The sequence below is a fragment of the Podarcis cretensis genome (assembly GCF_951804945.1).
Source record: "Podarcis cretensis genome assembly, chromosome: 7".
In the NCBI taxonomy this organism is placed as follows: domain Eukaryota; kingdom Metazoa; phylum Chordata; class Lepidosauria; order Squamata; family Lacertidae; genus Podarcis; species Podarcis cretensis.
The window spans coordinates 5,439,394-5,455,161 of record NC_137176.1 but is presented as its reverse complement, the minus strand read 5'-3'; the positions used below and the strand labels follow the sequence as shown (position 1 = coordinate 5,455,161).

At 42.1% G+C, this 15,768-nt stretch overlaps 1 pseudogene across 1 annotated transcript in view; it reads right to left on the bottom strand.

Annotated features, from left to right (window-relative positions):
• LOC307219943 (protocadherin beta-16 pseudogene) overlaps positions 1-15,768 on the bottom strand; it is an 88,167-nt pseudogene that overhangs the window by 39,269 nt on the left and 33,130 nt on the right. The window lies entirely within an intron of this gene.

Below are 15,768 nucleotides of genomic sequence, written 5' to 3'. Positions count from 1 at the left end.
GTGCTAGGAGAGGAACACATGGAGTGCAGTCCTGTTGATTCTCCTGGATCTCTCAAATGCTATCAATTTGATGTATCAGTTATAATATACTTCTGAATCATCTTCTGGTTTCGAGGCATTGTGTCCCTTTGGTTCTGTTCTTCTCTGTCAGGTTAGTCCCAAAAAGTTATACTGTAGTACTTCTATTTCACTCCACAACATTTATTCTATTGAGTAACATGTACCCAGCTGTAGGAGGAAATTATCTGGAGATGATAATGAGGCATCATCACTATGCTAACGACACCCAGCTCTATTTCTCCTCTTTGTCTAGTGTAGATGACACAATGAATGTTCTTAAAAGGTGCTTAGTATAGTAATGCGTTGGATATGGGCTAATAAACCAAAGCTCAGTCCAGACAAGATAGACGTTCTGTAGGAAGGCAATGAAGTTGATTAGTGATTCAGTGTTCATCCTGTTTTGTATAAAGTTGCTCCCCCCCGCCAAATATCTGCATTAGGATGGGAAAACTACTGGTGGGACTGGGGTGAGAGTGAGAATACTGACACCATTTCATTCATGTGTAGGGGAAAAAAAATAGAATATAGAATATAAATAAAGGAAAACTTCCATGCCTCTGACATTATGAACAGCACTACTGATTTTGCTGTTACGAAATGATAGTAATAGAGCTCCATAACATGGAAATAACACCATCCACAAACCTTGATACCAATAAAACTTAACAATGGTAAAATAGAATAAAATTCACTAAATAAATTGATGCAAGATGTCTGCCAGTGGAACCCCACGTGCAACTGCAATGTAGCTGAGGTGCAATTTTTGCTATAAAGCAAGGCTTATATTGCCATCCCACAAATGCTGACCCAGCCATGAATAAGCTCCATTGCTACTTAGCAGCTCCTCTGGATGGCATTTCTCAGATACAACTCTGGTGCCCAGCCATTCACAATCTGTAGCATACTGCAACAATAAATTAATTTTTATATTCATTCCTGCCCTGCTACTAGGGGTGCTCCCTGTGGTTGGATTGCTCTTCTGTCACATGATCATTATGATAGGGAGAAATTGGGCAATGAAGTGCCTGGGCACGTCAGTTTAGTCCAACATGGAGTTAAAGATTTAAAAGTTTGGAACTTTTAAAACTCTCGATTAAGATACAGGCAGTGGAACTAGTCTTCTTTTACTTTCCCGAAAAAGCATGTGATAGAGTAGAATGTGAGGAATCATCTACAATCATGAAAAAATGAACTTTAGTGTTGCAGATACACAAAAGCTCAGCTGCATTTTAAGAGGGTCTTATTAGAGAGTCCGGAGATTTTTTTTTTGAATAGCCAAAGCACATACCAAATCGACAATTTCACCAACCAGCTTGCTGACCACATATGAATGTTGCTTTATTCTTGAGCCCCTACTCCGGTGCTTCCCATATTCAGTCCACCACTTTCCCCTACAACTGATTCAGCTATCTATTCCCTTACCTAAAATTCTCTAGGCATCTCCCACCTTGAATACTGCTATGCTTTACTCTCTGGCTTGGACTTTGAAGCAGATGAAGACCTCCCTGTTTCTTCTTCTTATTTAAATACTGTTATGAGTTTGGAGGAAGGGAAAGGCTGTATGTCTTGCCTCCCTTCTAATTCATGAATCCAGCATGGATTCAATTCCTGGAATAGCTAGGCTAACTTCCTGATGAGATAATGGCCCTCTAAGTATGGACCTTTAAGGTAACAAAGGAAGTGTCTCTGTGCCGCATGACAAAGGGTGGGCTTTCCTCCCTCAACAAACCAGTAGTTAGAAGGATAAAGGCCAGAATGGAGAGTTTAGTTATGTGAGCTGGAAGGTAGAAGAGAGTCTGCAGGCTGGGAAGTTGGGATACAGAGTTACGTCTGATTTCTGGTTGAATCCAAGGTTTGGCTATGGTGGAAGCAAAACCCCTCCATCATAGGCTCAGGTTGCATATATGTGTAAATAAACAATATATCATAAAGACACCACAATCTCCACTGTCCCTCATTCCAAAAGGTAAGCACCTGGAATCCATGGAATCTTACATTGCTTGGAGATTGGGGTGGCAACAATCCACTTTTATTTAAACCAAAACATTAAACAAAGGAGAGGTTTCTTAAGAAGTGAGTTAAACTTAGATTAAATGAGAAACAGCAAATTACAGTGTGAATTAAGTCAAAAAGGGCAAAATTATCTTCAAGATGATCAAGATTTTTAAATGTTTTAGTTCTTACAGTGATTCTTACAGAAACACTTGTTTAGTTGCAGTGAAGTTATTCTTGAACATCAAATAAAAGGTAAAAATAATTCAACTAGATCAATATACTGACATAAGGTTTTATAAAAACTTTTCAAAGTTTAGTGAAAGCAAAACATACCTGTTCGCAGCTCTGCCCTTCCTTATTGATATTTGAATCATTTGTAGTAAACAAAGGTCCAGAGATTTGAGAAGCCTGATGTCCTGCCAGCGTGTTTGTACAGCTTTCAATGGGGAAAAAAATCTGACTTTTCCGAGAGCCCGAAGTCAGTGAAAACTCATGGCAATAAGTCTGAAGAAATGCCCTGACTCCATCAACGCCTACAAACTGTGAAACAGGAACCCCATTTAAATTTGCACTTCCAGTGTCACACAACTGAGAATGTCTCCACTTGCGAAGCCTTAGTACCAATAATACAAGGAGGAAAGTGAAGAACAAGCAGGAAACAAAAGCCACTGCAGTCACCAGGTAGAAGGTGAGGTCAGACTCAAGACTGATAGGAGCTGAGATGGTGCCCAAATCAGTCAGCATGTCAGGGATGTTGTCAGCCAAGACCACAGTGACAGTGACTGAAGCCGACATTGGAGGCTGCCCATTGTCCTTGACTAAAACCACCAAGCTTTGCTTGAGGGCATCTTTCTCCAGAAAGAAGCGGGCTGTCCTGATCTCTCCCGTGTGAAGCCCCAGAGTGAAGAGCCCTGGCTCGGTGGCCTTGATCAGCTGGTAGGAGAGCCAGCCATTCTGGCCAGAGTCCGCATCCACGGCCACCACCTTAGTGACCAAGTAGCCTGGCTCAGAGGAGCGAGGGGCCAGCTCTATCCCTGTGGAGCCATCAGTGGGAGGGGAGGGGTAAAGGATTTGGGGAGGATTGTCATTCTGGTCCAGGATGAAGAGAGTCACTGAGACGTTGGAGCTGAGTGGTGGAGACCCTCCGTCCTGAGCCTTGACCAGGAAATTAATCTCTTTAATCTCTTCATAATCAAAGGATCGTAGGGCATAGATTACTCCAGTCTCAGAGTTTATAGAAAGGCAGGATGAGAAGTAGGAATAACTCATCTCACCTTCAGTGATTGAATAAGTAATTTTGCCATTCATCTCCCAGTCAGGATCAGTTGCTTTTAGTGTTAAAAGAGAGGATCCAGCTGAAGTATTTTCTGTAATTGAAGTAACATAGGACCTCTTTTTAAAGGTGGGTGGATTATCATTTTTATCTAATATTTTCAGCTGAATAGTGGTGGTTGTGGAGAGAGGAGGATTTCCTTTATCTGTTGCAATAACTGTAACATTGTAATTAGATACATCTTCTCGGTCCAGGGTTCCGCTAGTCACTAAACTGTAATAATTATCAAACGTTTTCTCTAAATGAAATGGCGGGTTGCCAAAGATGGAGCATGTAACCAGCCCATTGTCTTCTGAATCCCTGTCTATTACTTTTAACAGTGCAATTATAGTTCCTTCTGGGCAGTCTTCACTCACAGCATTAGTAAGAGATGTGACTGCAATTTCTGGTGCATTATCATTTACATCGGTAATAGCCAACAAAATATTTGCTCGACCTGATAACCCTCTTCCATCACGAGCTTGAACCTCCATTTCATACAAAGCACATTCTTCAAAATCTATCTCCTGCCTCACCCTTACTTCTCCAGTTCTCGGATCCAAATGGAAACTATTCGAAGCCTTTTCTGATACCTGCCTGAATGCATATGTTATCTCTGAATTAATGCCTTCATCCAGATCAGTAGCATTGACTGTTACAAGCAGGGAATTAACAGGAATGTTTTCTGCAGTGGTCACTTTATAAACAGATTCTGAAAAAACTGGTGCATTGTCATTTGCATCTTCAACGGAAACTTTGATGTGTGCAGTTCCAGATTTGACAGGATTCCCCCCATCACTGGCTGTAAGGATTAAGTCATGGAAAGCTTCTACTTCTCGATCCATAGACCTTTCCAGTACTAACTCAGCATATTTGGCTCCACTTGCTGTCATTTGCACATCAAGAAAGAAGTGTCTGTTAGGGCTGATTTGATAGCTCTGTAAAGAGTTCGCTCCTAAGTCTGGGTCTTGTGCATCTGGAAGAAGAAATCGAGATCCCACAGCTGTATTTTCTCGGATATTTAGCTGTAATGTCTCCACTTGGAATGCCGGTGCATTGTCATTGATATCTTCGATTTCAATTTCTACTGTATAGACTTTTAGCTGCTCCTGAATAAGAATCTCCAGCTTCAAAATACAAGTTAACAGACGTCCACATATTTCTTCTCTATCTAGTCTTTCATTAATATATAAATGACCATTTTGGAAATTGAGGGCAAAATATTGTGTCCTACCTTCTGTAATAATCTGGACACCACCAGGCAAGAGTTGCTTCATATCCAATCCCAGATCCTGTGAGATATCCCCAACAAAAGAACCTTCCTGCAGTTCCTCAGGAACTGAATAATGGATCTGTCCAGTAACTGCCTGAAAAACAGCCAGCAGCACAAGGCAGGATGACTGTCTCCTTCTATCCAAGAGTGTCTGTATACAAGCCATTTCAGCCTCTGCCAGGTCCTATCAGTCCACAGATAACAGGCACCAAACTAGGCTCTCTTAACAGACTAATGTGCCTATTTAAGACTTCCTTTTATTTTCCATCAAACAAGATCCTCCTTTTTCTTTTAGGTCAGAGATTATAATAAACCTTTTGTGTTTTTGCATCTCGGTGGTCTAGCTGGTTCAATCCAGTTTCTCTCCTTACTGGTGAACAGTGACACCCAATGGATCAGTCAGTAAATGCAGTGTTTTAAAAAACTGCAAAAATAACATTTCATTCCTTTTTATTTAATAATAGGTATAAAAACAAACTTCCATTAACATACTGCACCCTGTCTAGAAAGCTCAATGGAGATTACACAGTGTACCTCCTCATCAACAGGATTGTGTCAAAAGTAATCAGTGACTATTGATCTAATGACAATTTCCATCTTAGATATATATTTAATCAACCTAATTCAAAGTACAATCACATGGTTTTTTTTTGAAGTGTCTTCTCCCAATGTGGGAGTAGGGTTGCTGGAATGAGGGAGGGAAGTCGTGTGTGTGTTCGGAGATGTGGGCTCAGATTTTTTGCTACATAGCCTTGCCTACGCCTTCACTCAGAGGTAAACTGCTGGTGAATATTTAGTGTGTAGAGTGGACAGATCCTGAAGCTTAGGCTCCAATACTTTGGCCACCTCATGAGAAGAGAAGATTCCCTGGAAAAGACTCTGATGTTGAGAAAGATGGAGGGCACAAGGAGAAGGGGACGACAGAGGACAAGATGGTTGGACAGTGTTCTCGAAGTTACCAAAACAAAAAAAATTCCTTCCAGTAGCACCTTAAAGACCAACTAAGTTAGTTCTTGGTATGAGCTTTCGTGTGCATGCACACTTCTTCAGATACACACTTCTTCAGATACTTCTTCAGATACTTCATGTGCATGCACACGAAAGCTCATACCAAGAACTAACTTAGTTGGTCTTTAAGGTGCTACTGGAAGGAATTTTTTTTGTTTTGACTATGGCAGACCAACACGGCTACCTATCTGTAACTCGAAGTTACCAGCATGAGTTTGACCAAGCTGCGGGAGGCAGTGGAAGACAGGAGGGCTTGGCGTGCTCTGGTGCATGGGGTCACGAAGAGTTGGACACAACTAAACAACTAAACAACAACAACAAGGGTGGTAGAAGACAGCAGTCATTTAATAGTGAGGGGAAAGCACTCTGCACCTGCTCAGACATGCTTTTCTTCCCATATTACAGGTTCAGGTCTGCTATTGAAGACAGATTCTTAGACTACGTTCTGGAGAGTCCTTACACAAATTAAGTCAGGGAAAACAGAGGCAAGAATAGTTTGCCTTAGAAAGAAAGAGGGAGTTACTAGAGGAGGGAAAATGAGGAATGGCCAGCGAGTTGGGCTGATATTGGACTAGTCCTTTATTATTATGCTTTGCTTCTCCTTCTTTGTAAAATGGGGCCTCTAGCCTCTTTGACAGTCCTGTTCTGAAGGAGGGCTTATAAAATTGACAATCAGTTAAACATGCTGCATGTACTGTAGGTGTCCTATGTGTATTTGACGGTCATAAGTTATCTTATTTGGAACCACTTGCTTGCATACACTTTTAGTTTTTTCTTTTCTTTTGTAACACCTTTGAATCTGAATTTTGTTGGGCCACCTTTGCCCTCTGGGTCATTGTGCTTGACTAGCCCTTCCACTCATGTACAACAATGCGTTGAATGCTATTTTGTCTACAACTTTGTGGGGTCAGTTTCAGCTTCTGCAGCCTGAAGACATGGACAGGGTGCTTGCAGGGATACCCTCTCAATCCCTGCCCATCTTGGCTGTTGAAATTGAGCCTGTGGGTTGACTGGATGGGTCCAAGCGGCAAAAGTCTTTATTTTTATTTTTGCATGAAGGAGTGGCACTTGCTGACTTAAAGAAGTTAGTGTGGGCACTACTGAAAAAGCCAGCCCTGGACAAATTGGCTTGCAGCAACTATTACCAAGTCACAAGTAGCTTCATTCTGGGGAAGATGATTGAAAGAGTTGTGGTGGAACAACTGCAACATTCCTGGATGAGAATGATTTTCTGGATCCATTCCAGTCTGGTTGATGCCTGAGTTCAGGACTGAATAAGCCTTGGTCTCTCTGACGGATGACAATCCTTGATTCTTTTGCGTGATATCTCAGCAGCTTTCAGTACCATTGATAAAGTGCACCAGTGAAGACATCTTGGACCCTGTCCCCTCTCTGGTGTGTGCAAGCAATGTGCAAATGTGACTTGAAATGTAGCTAGGAAAATCTACCTCGTTGTGTTTTAAGCTGCTAGTGTTTACATAGCCTTAGTGTACACCAACAGAAAGGCATGGCAAACAAGGATGGTATAAAATTCACTAGTACCCGGGTGAATAGCAATCTGCCCTTCCCTCCCTCAGTGTCCTTTCTACCCAAGCACAGGCATCTCATCTTAAGAATCATAGCCAGTGTGGTGTAGTGGTTAAGAGTGGTGGACTTGTAATCTGGTGAACCGGGTTCGCATTCCCACTCCTCCACATGCAGCTGCTGGGTGACCTTGGGCTAGTCACACTTCTCTGAAGTCTCTCAGCCTCACACACCTCACAGAGTGTTTGTTGTGGGGGAGGAAGGGAAAGGAGATTGTTAGCCGCTTTGAGACTCCCTAGGGTAGTGATAAAGTGGGATATCAAATCCAAACTCTTCTTCTTCATAGTGGGAAAGAATCCATTTTTATATTGTGTTGCATTGCTGTCAAATGGCTAGTGGAGTGCAAGTAGATTCAGGTTTGGTGGTCAGTCTCAGCTTCAGGTTTTGGAGGGCTCTTGGGCAGGACCTTGCTCAGTAAGCCCACCTGCTCCCCACTCCCATAATCACCAGGTACTACTGCTTTCCCCCAAGCCGGAAAGGACAGGATAGCCTTCTGGTCATTGCCTGGTCTGACCTGACCTAAGGTACAACCACCTACTAACTAAACCCAGTTCACTAATATATAGTATTTGTTTCTTTATGCCCATTTCTTTCCCATTACTTGCCACTGAAAAATTCAGCCATGGTCCCTAGACAGCAAATAAAGTGCAAAGAAAGCGGGGGGGGGGGGCATAATGCCACTCACTTTCTGAATTTATGAAGTGCAAATCAACTAATGTTTGGTGGGATATTACTGAAAATACATGGGTAAACACTTATAAAATAAATACAAATCCACTTTGCACAATTCTTAGCTCAGTGCCCAATGAGCTCTGCAGACTGTATCACATTCAACTTGTTTCTGCTTTGTACATTGGAAAATGTGAGCAATCTTAATTTTAGAAAATGAAACTCACCTGCTCAGAGTTTTGTCGTACTGTATCAGTGCTTGGATCTTCCATAGTTAATAAAGGACCTAAATTATCGGCAGCTGGATGAGATGAGAGAATATCTGTACAACTTCCAATTGGAAAAACAATTTTATTGTTTTGGGAGCAGGTAGTTAGTGAGCCATCAGGGCAGTAAGACTGAAGAAAAGCCCGGACACCATCAATGCCCACAAACTGTGAAACAGGTACTCCATTGAAATTTCCAAATCCTGAGTCACACAATTGTGAGTTTCTCCACCTATAAAGTCTAAAAGCTAGTAACAAAAGCAGAAAGGTGAAGAACAAGCAGGAGACAGCAGCTACTGCAGTCACCAGGTACGAAGTGAGCTCACCATCAGATTGTGGGTCTTCAGATACTGAGATGCTGCTAAGGTCTGAGAGGACTGCAGGGATGGTGTCAGCCAGCACCACAGTCAGAGTGGCTGAAGCCAACATTGGAGGCTGCCCATTGTCCTTGACTAAAACCACCAGGCTTTGCTTGAGGGCATCTTTCTCCAGAAAGAATCGGGCTGTCCTGATCTCTCCCGTGTGGAGCCCCAGAGTGAAGAGCCCTGGCTCGGTGGCCTTGATCAGCTGGTAGGAGAGCCAGGCATTCTGGCCAGAGTCTGCATCCACGGCCACCACCTTAGTGACCAGGTAGCCTGGCTCAGAGGAGCGAGGGGCCAGCTCTATCCCTGTGGAGCCGTCAGTGGGAGGGGAGGGGTAAAGGATTTGGGGAGCATTGTCATTCTGGTCCAGGATGAAGAGAGTCACTGAGACGTTGGAGCTGAGTGGTGGAGAACCTCCATCCTGAGCCTTGACCAGGAAATTAATCTCCCTGATCTCTTCATAATCAAAGGAGTGTAGGGCATAGATTGCTCCTGTTTCAGAGTTAATTGAGAGGTAGGTAGGATGGAAGGTATTTCTGACTTTAGTCTCATGCTCACTTATTTGAGAGTAAGTCCCATTGATCTCATTGGAATTCACTTCTGCGTAGACTTTCTTAGCATTGGGCTGCACAATATCTCTTTCGATGATAGAGTAAATTAGTCTGCCATTTTCCTCACAATCAGAGTCATGTGCCTTCAAAATAGTAATGAATTCACTTCTGTGGTTATTCTCCTCAAGATAAAAAGTGAATGCTGTATTTTTAAAGGTGGGTGGGTTGTCATTTTCATCTAATATTTCTAGTGGGAAGTAAGCAGTTGTTGAGAGAGAAGGAATCCCTTGGTCACTTGCTATTATTGTGATGTTATATTCTGAGACCCTCTCCCTGTCAAGGACACTTGCAATCTCCAAGTTGTAATAGTTGTCAAATGCTTTCTTCAACAGAAACGGAAGTCCTGCTGGTATAGAACATGAGACCTCTCCATTTTCCCCATCATCTCTATCATTTATATTTATAAGACCTATTACAGTTCCTGGAGGAGAACTTTCTTCAACCTTGCTGAAAAGTGGTGTAATTGCAATCTCTGGTGGATTGTCATTCGCATCCGTGACTCTTATGACTACTCTAGCGCGAGTAGACAAGCCAGCCCCATCTTGTGCTTGGACTTCCATTTCATGTGCTATAGATTCTTCAAAGTCAATATTCCCAATGACTGATATCTGCCCTGTTGCGGAATCCAAGTGGAATATTTTGGAAGCTTTGTCTGAAATTTTTCTGAATGAATACATTACCTTTGAGTTTATTCCCTCATCAAGGTCAGTTGCATTCAGAATTAACACATGCGACCCTTTAAGCATGTTTTCCATAACATCCGCTTCATACAGAGACTTACTGAAAATAGGAGCATTGTCATTTACATCTGCAACAGCGACACGGATTTGCACCGTACCAGACCTGGCAGGTTCTCCTTTGTCAGCAGCAGTGAGAATTAGTTGGTGCACTTTTTGTTCTTCTCGATCTAACAGCTTTTCAAGGACTAGTTCTGCATATTTGATCCCATCAACTCCAGTTTGTACGTCCAAGGAAAAGTGTCTGTTGCTACTGAGATGGTAGCTCTGGAGAGAATTCGTCCCTAGATCTGGATCCTGAGCCGCTGGTAAAAGAAACCTTGCCCCAAGACCCGAGTTTTCAGCAATTGTTAATTCAAACTCTTCTACAGGGAAGCTGGGTGAGTTGTCATTAATATCAGTTATTTCAACTTTAGCCATAAAAAACTTCACTTTATCCTTCACAAGAATCTCAAAATTTAACAGACATTTTTCTATCTGGTGGCAAATCTGCTCCCTGTCAATTACCTCCTTGATGAACAAATGTCCATTTCTCAAATCAAGTGAAAAATATTGCTTCATACCTCTGGAAATTATCCTGGTGTCTCCACTTGATAACTCCTTTACGCTCAGTCCAAGATCCTTTGCAATATCTCCTACAAAAGAACCTCTCTCCATTTCCTCAGGAATCAAATAATTTATTTGCCCAGAAGCTGCCTCCCAGACCATCGCCAGCACAAAGCAAAGCACACTATTCTTTTGATAGCATAGAATCCTTCCAGCCATTTCCAGGTAGACTGTCAGATTGTTGTGCCCTTATTGTCCAGTTTGGACCTTACAAAGGTTCCAAAGGCTCCCTAGATATTTCCTCCTGCAAATCCAGACTTGCTGAACGCGAATGTGAGCTTTGTGTATTGTTTGAAGAATGAGAGCAGAACAGGGATTTGTAGTTTTTGGCTTATGAGCAAACAGCGACACTTAGAGGTTCAATGAATAATTACACCAGTTTTAGTCCTTCCTCAGTGTTTTCGGGGTGGGGGGGGGAGAGACTTCAAGCAAAACCCAATTAATTTTAGATAATAGTCTATTCCTAAGGAACATCAAATAGCAACTAGTCATGTGTACCAATTTGCTTTACAATTTTTAAGTCAACCTATGGAAAGATGCTGTTATGTTAATTGTTCTGATCTATCTCCCAATTTCATGCCTATGATGTTCAAGTTTTCTTACATCTGATGAACTGGGCCAGAAAACTGTTGTTTCTTTCTGCAACAAGCTAAGATGACTAGCCCTCTGAATATGTTTCCCTATTGTTCCTATTTTTCATCAGTAATAATAATAATAATAATAATAATAATAATTTTATTATTTATACCCCACTGATCTAGATAGCTTGCCCCAGAGTGTTGAAAATAAACACTGAGCATGCTCTCTCTCTCTCTCTCTCTCTCTCTCTCTATATATATATATATATATATATATATAATACTGGGAGAAAGCAAGTGAGAGGGGACAGATTTTGAACTATGTAAACAATCTTTTTAAATTTTCTATTTTCATTATCAGTTGTAGAAGGGGAGTATGCTTAGTAAAACAGTGAATTTTTAAGTGTTGTACAATGCATGACTGCAGTGACTACATTATTACATGAGCACTGTTCCACATTATTTATATACATTCATTCGAAATAAGATGGGTTTATGAAGCATTCTATATCCACCCACCATGCTGATGAAGAATTCTATGAAACAGTAGCCAATATCTGGAATTACTGTTCAGTATTGGACATCATAGGGACGTGGGTGGCGCTGTGGGTTAAACCACAGAGCCTAGGACTTGCCGATCAGAAGGTCGGCGGTTCGAATCCCCACGTCAGGGTGAGCTCCCGTTGCTCAGTTCCTGCTCCTGCCAACCTAGCAGTTCGAAAGCACGTCAAAGTGCAAGTAGATAAATAGGTACCGCTCCTGCGGGAAGGTAAACAGCGTTTCTGTGCGCTGCTCTGGTTCACCAAAAGCGGCTTAGTCATGCTGGTCACATGACCTGGAAGTTGTACGCTGGCTCCCTCGGCCAATAAAGCGAGATGAGCGCCGCAACCCCAGAGTCAGCCACGACTGGACCTAATGGTCAGGGGTCACTTTACCTTTTTATTGGACATCATTGTTGAATACACAAAGCTTCACAGCTTGTCTTCCACCATACAAAGTTTGGTACCTCGCTTTATTTAAAGATTTTCAGAGACTTTGAGACTAAAGATTTCATTTTGAAGTTTTTATTATTTGAAGGAATTCTATAGAGATTGTCTATTACGTATGTATATGGTCATCATGTTGCCTAGACATTGTTGGCGTTCTCTTTGCAACACAGGGGTTTGTTTGGATACCAGCTGGGACCCAGGCAGCTGAGCCAAGCCAGACAGATCTTAAGCTGGTTTAAGTCCTCAAAAGTAGACATAGTGGGGGAGGAGCCGGGGAGGACTTATGCTGGATCCTAAGCTCATTGAGAATGGTCAGATAACCCAGGTTAGCAAAGTAGGTTGGCAAGGAGGGTGATGTAACCCAAAAACCCATTTTCAAGGCTTGTTTTCCCTCCGCCAGGCTTAGACATGCTTCAGAATGGAGTTTGGCTCTGGCATATTTTACCCCAGCTTAACTTCACACCAGGTTTTTATGTATAGGATTGCCCTAACCCTAACCTTGCCTATGTATTACTATTTGTTCTCTGAGAGCCAGTGTGGTGCAGTGGTTAGAGTGTCAGACTAGGACCTGGGAGATGCAGGTTCAAATCCCCACTTGGCCTTGAAGCTCACTGTGTGACCTTGGCCATTCTCAGTCTGTCAGCCTACCCTACCTCACAGGGTTGTTGTGAAGGCAAGATAGGAAGGAAGAGACCTATATATGAGCTCCTTGCGTTCTTTGGAGGAAAGTGGGATACAAATGAAATAAATGAATAATACATTCAAATAAGAGAAAGAAAATGAATTTTAGTTTCCCCCCAAAACAAGGGAAGAATACCGGGTTGATATTTAACCTTCTTGGGGCACAGTTCAAATCCTGATAAAAGTCGGAAATACCCAAACATTTATTGGCATATCTGCCATATCAGGATTTGTGTAGCGCCCGAAAAAGGTGATATCATATTTAAAGAAGACTAGTTGGCGCTGTGGGTTAAAGCCTCAGCGCCTAGGACTTGCCGATTGAAAGGTCGGCGGTTCGAATCCCTGCGGCGGGGTGCGCTCCTGCTGCTCGGTCCCAGCGCCTGCCAACCTAGCAGTTCGAAAGCACCTCCGGGTGCAAGTAGATAAATAGGGACCGCTTACCAGCGGGAAGGTAAACAGCGTTTCCGTGTGCAGCTCTGGCTCGCCAGATGCAGCTTTGTCACGCTGGCCACGTGACCCGGAAGTGTCTCCGGACAGCGCTGGCCCCTGGCCTCTTAAGTGAGATGGGCGCACAACCCCAGAGTCTGTCAAGACTGGCCCGTACGGGCAGGGGTACCTTTACCTTTACCTTTAGTTAAGCCCCTTGTTGAATCAAATGCAATAGGAGCTCAGGAATTGGACAAAACAGAATTTATATCGACTTGGACACCTAGCAATTGTTAGAATAATGTTATTGTTAAAATTCCTGTACCTGTTCCAGAACTGGCCAACCTCGATCTCTCCCAAACAATTTAAGATCTGGCCAAGTAAATATATGCATGGGGGTAAAAAGCCCAGAGTCAACAATCAGATTCTGTAGATTCCAAATTTACAGCCCTTACTTTGATGCAGTTCAGATTAGACATTTATGTTCCTTAATCAATAATGAAGATGGCAAACCTTGTGTCGGGATAGTGTTATTGCACCCATCTTACAGAGCAATTCCATTTCTCCGAAGAGAACCAATTTCCTTACAACTTTCTAACCCGTCCCTGTAGGTGGCTCTCAAGATCTGGAACTTATTACAGCTAAATCCCTTTGCCTTTACTATTTCTGTGTAAACAACTTACCTATCAAGGAGAAACAGATCCCAGAAGTGCACTAAAAACTGGTTTCAGTATAATCAATTAATGCACTTCCTGTTAGATCTGGGGATAGCAGCCCAGGCAACCTGAGGTTTTGTGGGAAATATGATGTTTTTGTTGGGAACCAAGACTATGTGAACTAGACATTGCAGCCACAGAAGATGAAATTGTGGGTGAAAAAAAACTTTTTGCTCCTTGTCAGTCCATATATGAGAAATTCTTTAAAACTGATACCTAAATGGTGTCTTACTCCCATTAAACTTTTCAGAATCACTAATACAGCAAGCTCACATTGAAGGAGATTATGTGGTGAACTTGGGACTTACCTTCATATGTGATGGCACTGTCCAGTGGAACAAATCTTTTCGTCAAGTGTATTTTCAGAGATTATTCTTAGCACAGGTTAACCTTTGAAGATGGCACCAGTTTTAGCTGTGTTAAACTTTTCTGATAGTCCTAATCAAGATGTGTGGTTTAAAGATCTAATACTCCTACTAGTGGCTACATACTGTACTTGGAAGCAGAACACAAATGGTGGACTCTGGAGGGTATATTCCTAAACTCATAGGTGTGTCTGGAAAATGGCTTTAATCAAAGAATTCACATGTCAAACCAGAAAATGAAATAAACTTTGCTTTCCGAAACTGATGGCACGATCCTTACTTATACGGGCTGCTGCATATTTTATTTGTTTGGGAATGTATATTTTTACCTGTCTCTTCTTTGGAGGGGCTTATGGAATTAACTTGGAAACCCAGCAAATATCCTAAGGCTTAAATATTAAGGTAGTGAATACCTTATGTTAGAACTGGCACATCTCTTAACCTGTGGTTGACAAGGGGAGCCATTGTGGAGGTTCTTTAGTTCAATGTGGAATCCAGCATAATAAAGGAAAATCTTTGTAAGCCTGGGAGATAGGCAAACAGAGGGCTGCTACTTAGGAGTAAGATTCTCCTGAGAGTCTGGTGAGTTGAAGGAGTGCTTAGTCCCAGGAAAGTAGATGGTGCTTTAAGTGGCTTTATTTTGCTATTTTGCTCCAAGGGGGGTGGTTTTCAGTAACTTTTGCATTACACATCTTTCTTTTAAAACTCCATATTTCCCTCCGTCTTTCTAAACACTTTATTTGTTTCATAACCAATGTGGTCTCAGCTTATTTTAACACCCTCACACTTAGAAGCTATGTTACATTACCTTAAAAGGCATCAGGGAAAGCACAAGAAATTAGGAGACTGATAAGGGACTAGGTAGCAATCTGGGAAATGTTCCAAGGACTTAACTGTGACTTTGTTGTTGTCTTCTTATGTTTGATTGTTTGAAGACCAAGTTATATGGTGAAAGTTTGAAGGTATATATAATCTGGAGAAGAGAAGATTAAGAGGACATGATATCTGTCTTCAAATGTTTGAAGGCTTTTCACTTCCTTCTTTTTTGTGTTTTATCTTATTCTGTGCACTTGTAATTTTGTGCTTTTTATTTAAAGTGTATGTATGTGTATACAGGGTAAGCTATAAAGGCAGCAGGGTAAGCTATAAAGTATCCCAGCAGTTAGTAATACAAGTAGTGAATAATATAGTCAAGCTGAGGGAAATTGACAGAATGCCTTCATTCTCCAGGTGTCCTCTAAACCAGTGTTCCCCAACCTTGGGCCTCCAGCTGTTTTTGGACTACAACTCCCATCATCCCTCGCTAGCAAGACCAGTGGTCAAGGATGATGGGAATTGTAGTCCAAAAACAGCTGGAGGCCCAAGGTTGGGGAACACTGCTCTAAACTCCCATCCCAATGTTTATTGAAAGGAAATGGCTCTAAATTATTGCAACTACAATTGGTTGGTAAAGCAGATCAGGGAGAATTTCCTCCCTCTGGCCCATGCCTGGTCTGTAAAGCAGGCTATGGTTTGTGGCCTTGGCAGTTT